The sequence below is a fragment of the Gymnogyps californianus genome, chromosome 3 (genome assembly GCF_018139145.2).
Source record: "Gymnogyps californianus isolate 813 chromosome 3, ASM1813914v2, whole genome shotgun sequence".
In the NCBI taxonomy this organism is placed as follows: domain Eukaryota; kingdom Metazoa; phylum Chordata; class Aves; order Accipitriformes; family Cathartidae; genus Gymnogyps; species Gymnogyps californianus.
In genome coordinates this window covers 4,855,516-4,863,762 of record NC_059473.1, presented here as the reverse complement: position 1 = coordinate 4,863,762, position 8,247 = coordinate 4,855,516, and positions in this window count along the sequence as shown.

Genomic DNA, 8,247 nt, shown 5'->3' with positions numbered 1-8,247 from the left:
ACAGTACAGCTGCACTGGTTCTAATCCCAGATACCCTCACCGCAGAGTCTTCTAGCAATTTAAGGCCTCTTATGGGGATACGTTTTGTATGAGCAACAAGTTCTACGCTTTGGCTTAAGAGGTACTTTCTAAATCGATAATGCTCCAGACAGACTTCATAGTCAGGTGGGTTAAAAATATATATTTATATATACATAAAAATAAGAACTACAGAAGAAGCTGTATGGCTTCCACTATTTGCTTTTCTTTAAAAAAAAAAAAAAGAAAACATATGTATATAAAAAAATTATCATAACCTGGTTTTTTATTAAATAACATTTCAATGGAAGATTTTTTTTCTCCCAAATATCATCTTTACACTTAAAAAAGCCCAATACAGGTCACTCACACTATTTCATGAACATGCAACAGCCAGTGTTTATCAAACCCTGAACACGATGCCAAGCACGCCTGTCATGGCAGAAACCTTCAGTGCTTGCTGGGCCCAAAACAATAGTAACCTGGAAAGAAATATAAATTGCCCTTCTTGACGCAGGGGCAGAGATACCATCATGGATCTCACTTCTATCATAGGGCAAGGGCAAGCAGGAAACTCAGACAGGAAAAGCAAGCTTTCCACAGTCCTAAATAGGAAGCGTGTCGTCTGCCCTGAGAATTAATCACTCAGATGTGTACGTAAAGTGGTTTTACCCCATGTCTATCCTGTACACCCCTAGCATCAGGTGGCACGGCACGTGCTATCATCAGCTAACGCAACTGAGAAGGCCACCAGATGTCCCCTTCCTATGCTGCAGTTATATTCAGTTAGATCTGTTGTGGTGGTCCCTGTTAATAAGGCTGCAGTGGCATCTACTGGTCACAGCCCAGTGAGGCAGGCAGGATTTTTGTCAGCTTCAAAAGTTTCTCACGTGACAGAAGAGCTTTTCAGGCTTCTTGGTCAATTTTTTTTCTCCACTGCTATTCCCGATCGTTGTCATTTAGTATTGTTGCTGTTAAGTTGCGTTGGAGATGTTACAGCAATGGATATTACAGCTGCCTGTCATCAAAGAAGAGATAAGTAAAAACCTCAGGACATGAATATCACTCCAACCAACCCACAGTTAAGTCTGTATCCTACCAGTTGTACAACAAAAGTCAGTGCCATTTTATGCCTGGATTAGCTGGGCTTCTGAGAAGGCCTACAAGGCCAACTATTTCCAGCCACCTAGCTGGGACATTTGGACCTCCCTTGGTACTTCTGTTTACCACATCTTGCAATATTTTTATTTCTTCAGGTACTCAGAAAGATCTGCGTGACTGAGAGACAGGATATGATTCAGTTACAGGTAGAGAGAAAAAAAGCTGAACTCAAGCTGGCATGAACGATTAAACGAGACTTGTGTACACATGTGTCAGTACAAGAGAGTAGTTTGCCATTAGGGAGTTTCTCTTCTATCAGTGCTCAGCTCTAACTGCAAAGCAAAACTAAATGAGGGCTAAGTTTGAAGAATGCAGTTAAGCATCGTATTATAGCTCTCAGTTTGTGGAAATTCGAGTACCCAACACTCACTTGATCTTATAAAGAAATCAGAGTTTTTTTCTGTCACAGGCACAGGCAAGCACAGGCAAGAAGCCCAACATTAGGTCAGGGCCAGAAAACAAAAGAGATGCAAGTAACGCCACTATTATGACAACTGCTGTTCTAGTCATCTTCAAAGATGACTCCTTTTTAAAGAAATATTTAAAGCAGTACTTCAAGGCTTGAAAACTTTGCCAGTTTTTAAAGAGATGTGCCCTGATGAGGTTTTTTTTTTTTTCTTAAATTAGTTTTTAAATATGCAATACAATATTTGCTGTTTGGTTTGAAACACACTTGAATCATATTTTCAAATTTTCTTCACTGTTCTCAAAGTCTAGCCTTGCTTTCAGAGGTAAAGCTCTGAGAAACATGAATTAACATGAGGGTAACAATAAAATCGTAAGAGTCGGTAATCCAGCCAGAGACGGGGGGGGGGAGAAAAAGAACAAAAAAACTACCCTTAGGCACATGAATCCGCAACATGATTTTTCAGAGTGTTAACTATGCTACAGCTTTCACTGGTCAGTCACAACCCTTGTGGGGAACTCCAGGTGCTGCTCAGCACTTTGGAAAAGGCTGACACTGATTTAGGTGCCAGAATAGAGACAGGAAAGTCTTATTTAAAGCTTCTATTTTTAAAAGGCTGGGTTTAGCATTAAAAAAAAGTTGCATGTTTGGATGGGAAAACCAAGTTTAGCAACACAGCATTCGCATTGCTTCCATCAGAAATTATTCATTCAGGATTGTTGCACAACCCACTTCTGCAGAAGCATCATTTAAAAAAAAAGTCTGCTAATGCATTGCTTCATAGACAGATGCAGCCTTCTATTCCACACCAAGTTGTACGGACCAGGGAAGATCTCTTCACTTGAGATCTTCTAATGTAGGTCCATGAGCCTCAGTCAGCCAACAGGGCACACTTATGTGGCCCTCTCAGAGGCAGAGTTGTTGCAACTCTGCTCTCTCCAGAGCTGTGGCCCAAAGGCCAGGAAACGGGCAGGAGCAGCTCGCAGGGCAGGAGCTCCTTGGAAGCCAGCACAGATCCCACCACCACCACAAGTCCTCTGTGAGCCTCAGGGCTGTATGCCCAAACCCTGCCCTGAGGCAGCAGCGCTTGGCTTCTACCAGCCTGACCCAGAGCCAGGGGCTTTGCAAGACCCCCCAAACTGGAGCAGGGGAACACCTGCACAACTCTGCCTCTACCACCTGTGGCTCAGAAACACCTGATTTACAACTGAACCACTTTGCAACCTCCAGTCATTCTTCTTTTTGTGCGAATGGAATAAGGCCACTTTTACCCTGAGAGGTGCTCCTATTGCAGCTCGAGTCTCCTTGGGGCAAAAGACTGTCTTTAGTCAATCTGCACAGACATATAACATTCAGTTTCATTTAGATCTTGTAATTACAGCTGTAATATTTAAAGTGTCTAGAAAGGATGAAGAATGACTTAGGGTAGTATTAATATGAACAATTTTAAACTGAAAAGGTCAAACAAAGGTGAGTCTATTTATCTTAAAAGCTTCCACCCAAATAGCCCCAATCCAGCTTCAGATAATATCTCAGAATGTCACTCCAACTGAGAAATAGTATCCTAAGGAAAACAGTTATAATAAGAGCATGTAATCAAACAATTATTTTGAACCCAATCTTTTGCATTCCAGTTTTGGAAGGAATAGTACCAAATCCTGTGTTTGCCTTTTGGACTTTTTCTTCACCTGTTCCTACAGCTAAGAGTACAACTGCAAGTCATCCCCATCAGACATGACACAGTACCTTAATAATAGGCACAGTCCAGCACACCACAGGATAATACTGTATAGTTTTACTCACCCTGAGATCTCAGAATAAGTTTTTAAACATAAAGGAACACTATTATCAACATTTGCAGGACAGAGAACAGAGGCTTAGTTATTTGTTTGCTAAGCAGCAGGCTCCAGATCAGCATGTGTAAACCAAACCCACACACCGTTCTGTAGGATACAGCCACTTTTTATTGCGAATAACTCCTCCTATTACCAAAAGGGTGTTACAAACAAAAGACGTTCAAGTATTAGTTTTATGTACAAGAAGTACGATGTGCATGGCCTTCCAGCTAAAGCTCCAGACTTGACATCAGGATTTTAGCCTTAGTTCCAATCCTCTGAAAGGCATGTAACTTTGCACAGACCTCTAGCCATTCCAGTCCTCATATTTCCTACTTGCAGAATGAAAACTGCTACTTCTTTTCTCATATCTGCAACAAAGCTGTCATGAACATGTTAAAATTTGACTTGGGATCTACAAGAAACACCACACGAATGCAGACTAAATCCACTGGCCAACATTTTATATAATGCTATATCTTGCAGCCTGTAACTTTTATGTACACAGTCAGGCATAATAACTTTTAACTCATAACTTTTACAACTCCACAGCAGGTGTTCGGACTCTAAGGGTGGAGAAGGAAAAGGTATTTCTTTTAATTAACCATGTAGATACATATTTAAGGGCAGAATTTTCAAAATTGGCCAACATTCACTTGGTACCACCTCCTTGTAGCCCTGACTTGACAGGAGCACAGAAAAGGGAACACCAAGAATTTCTGAAAGTCTTATACCATCTAGCACATTTGACAACCACGCCACTAATTATTTTTTTCTTAAAAGCCTGAAAGACAGTCCAAACCACCATTTTTTGCTCTGTGTTGCAATCACTGGACTGAAGGAAGGTAAAAGGCTGAATGGTAGGATCAGTTCATCCTTGGTCATGAGGAAGCAGTTCTACTTGCAACTAAAGCTTTGCAGAGCTTCATTGCTTCAGCTGAAAGCAGTATGACAGAAGTCTGAGTCATTAAATCAGCTGTCTGGGGAACACATGCATTGTCATGGTCCATTTCAGGCATTACTGTCCTTGGTCTGCTCTGTGTAACAAGACCCCTCCCACTCACCCTTCTCTGTTCCTCATATCGAAGGGGTTTCCGATAACACTGTCAAATGACTCAGACTTTGCACTAGACATGTCAGTGTTTCATCATGAGTTGCTTTTCAAGCATGAGACAGCCAGAGACAGAGGGTCAACTTTCAAAATCCTTCAGAAGCACCTACACCCAGAGGGTAGATGTACTCTTTGCAAGCTTGACTCATCATGGATCATTGCCGTCTGCTCTGCACCGAGGGAAACCCAGTCACATCAACCTCAGGCCCCAGGTCAGATCTGCAATAGAAGCTTGAACTCTCCTAAACCAAGAGTAAGATTGGGGGATTTATTTATTGTTCCTTTTAATCTGAGTACCATTTACAGGACTTCGATTCGGAGCTGAATTTTTCCAAAGTTTCAGATGTTTAGACCATGGCTACTGGTTTCACCAACTGGCAGTATAGCCAACGGATACCAAAAGATAAAAGTATTACCACCTCTCATCTTGGCCATTTATTACAGAGTAGATTTTAAACATGGAGGCCTACAGATCCACTGGAGTAAAGATCAGCTTTTCTCAACAGCTTTGTCAGTGTTACCTGGTACTCATTCCAGGGTTTGCATTGTTGTTTTGCTGGGGTTTTTTTTGTCAGTAGTGGAGGGGGATACAAGAGATACATACATTAATTCTTCTCCTAGAGCAAATGAAAAATATTTTTATTTAGCACAACAAAAATCATCTGCCTGCCTAGTGTGTCTCATTAAATCAAAAATCTCAGAAATCATGTTACAAAATAACACAAACTCTCCACGGGGAGAGAGGGTACCACTCTTTTACATCTCTGCTCTTTGGTTTTGATGCCGTTACATGAAGAACAGGTTTCCAATGACCAGCTGTAGGACACGGGGACATGACACTGACATTTTCTTCTCAGCTTTATCAGAGTCTTCACCTGGAATCTGAGCCAAGATACTCAGCACAGTGACAACAGTTTCCTCCCTTCAAGGCTTTAGTAAATTCAAAGGTGCCAGATACTTACAAGGGCATCTGTAAGTACTTTACAAGTGTCTTTATGTAACTTTCACCTCAAAGGCTACACTCAGAGCTTGCCTACTGCCCTCCAAACTCAGGGCACTCTCATGAATAGTTACTTGGAAAAGCTGAAGTGAGTAAGCATCTAAAGAGACTCGGGGGAAATACAGCACTTGCAACAAGTTGATACTGTCCCCCACCCCTCCTGTGGTTCTCTTCTGGATCCGCTTTTGACACAGCCTGACACACCCCAAGTGGGAGAGTCTGCTTATGGAGGAGGAGGAGGAGGAGGAGGAGGAGGAGGTATTACGTCTATTACATGGAGGATGTGAGGAGAATCTAAGTAAGGCAGGTTGCATAGGAATGGAAATTCAGAGAACAGATGCATCCACGAACTGAAGTGACCCCAACAGTCCTTGAAGTTTAATACTGAGCAAATTTTTTTCCCATAGTTAAGGTAAGATCATAACAGACATACAGAGGCCTACCAAGAAAAAGAGAAGACACTTTCTCCACACCTTGTGTTTGTTAATAGGAGCATAAACAGAAGAAACAATAGAGCCAGTCTTACATGCCCACTTGGTGATAATTTAAAACACTGGCCTAGTAAAAGTACAGAGGAGCTATAAAAAGTGTACTTGAAGAAGAAATACACATTTTACAAAAAATTGAGTATTTATTATTGTGTCTTTGTCATGTTATATTCCCATGCTCTCAAAATATACCCTCGTCTACTAAGAGACTCTTAGCTATAGGCATTTAGTAGACCCTATAGGAAAAGGAATCAAACTCTAAACAGATCATGTTGAGTCTTAGCTGACTAATTCCAAGAATTAAGTCATATGTTACCTACATCCAGTAAGCCTCATTTTTGACTAGAAGAGAGTTTTAGCATATAAACTGATTAAGAAGGTGCAAATGGAGGTTTCCTGTCCTTTTCCACGGGAACTCTGGCAGAGAAAAATTGTTGCTCAATTACAGTTTTCCCCACTCACCATCTCAAAGGATGAGATAATTACGGGTCTCCAAATCCGATCTCCTCAGCCTCCTGCAAGATGGCTGAAAATGAGCATGCTGCCTCCAAAACATACCTTAACTTTGCAACTCTTCGGAAGTAAACCATCACTGCCTTTAATGCCGTGGGTATGGTCAATGCTGACTGAAAACCCACCCATTACCTGACACCTACACCTTGTAACAATTTATGCTAGATTCAAAGAGAACTTACCCAAACTTCTTTGTCTTCTGGCTTTTTTCCAGATCTTTTCCTCTTCATCCAGCTCCTCCAGCATACAGTGAGTGCATTTCCCTCTCAAAGGGATCTGGCAGATGGGTAATAGAGAATTTTCTCCAGCAGTCCCAGAGCAGTTCAGAAGGAACGTGCGCCATAGCCCTCCTGGCACAGCAGAACAAGGCTGACATCAAATTCTACAGTCTCTTCCCTCAAGTTATTCATTCACAGGCAACTGGGGAAAAAAGAAAAAACCAACAGTGCTTACACTTAGAAGAGATCAAGACTCGGACCAACCTGGAGATGAGAGTCAATGTTTATTAACACTTCTGGCCTGGCAACTACCTTTGCTTGTATCTATTATCTCCTGAGCATCTTTTTTGCCCAATTTAATCTAGGGCCTGCAGTTTTGCCCACAGGAGCGATGCTTTATTTGCTTAAACAACAAAACACAAGGATTTGTTTCTAAGCTGAGCAGCAGCAGACTCGGCTGTTTACAAGCTTCCTGGGACCTCTGCATCATGTCTCTGCTTAGGCTGAATGGAGCACCAGGAAAAGCTTCTTAGTTTTGTGTCCTAGCCACACAGGTAAGGCAAAAAAGGCTCACGTAGCCAGGAAGAGCACACACCAGAAGATTCTGGCCCAAGAACAACCTTTTAAGTTTTTCTAATTGCTTTTCCAACTACTGAAAGTAACTTAGACCTGAATTTCATATTACCCCATGGCCTTTTGCATGACAAGTTATTTGCTCAACTGCATACATACCTGTATTAAAAAAAAAAAAACCAAAACCAATAGGTGGCTTACCAAGCTGTCCTATGAAGATCTAAAAGCCATTGAGTTAAGGAACTGCCAAGGAGCAGCAAACACAGAGCTGCTCCATATGGAGGGATGAGCCAGAACTGCTTCACAGGTTGTGGACCCAACCAGGACACCCACAACATCATTCAGGCAAGGACTGAACACCTAGCCTGAGCTCAACTAGAGCTCCTGGAATTGGTCCCAAGTGAGTCTGGTTGGGGCAATTAAAGGCCTATCTGTGCCCTCAGGTGACTGAGAGCCCAGAAAGGCATGAGCTCTCAAGTTCCTGCTTTAAAGGATGTCCGATACTTACACAATCTTGGTGCATGCACAGACAATCTGAAGAGATGAGTGTGGCCAGAGCAGCTCAGTGACTGAGTATAGGACAGTGATAAGGGGAGCAAATATCCTGTGATTTTATCTGTGGTTCAGCAACTTCACATCTGCTTTGTTCTAATGAAAGTAACTGTTTGTTGCCCATGGAGTGTCAAAGATGCATCCTTTATACCTCTACAGCCTCTGAACGCTCTTTTTCCAGGATATGTATTTAATCTGAAAGAACTTTTTCCTTTATTTTCTCTGTTTCTCTTTCCTGTTGTTGTTGGGTTTTGGGGTTGTGTTTTTTTCCCATTGTGTTTTATCTAGTCACTATATCACCAAGCAAGTCAGAAGTTTAAGGCAAGAAAGGCTTCCAGTGGGAATCCCCCTCTTGGAGAAGCACTTGCCCAG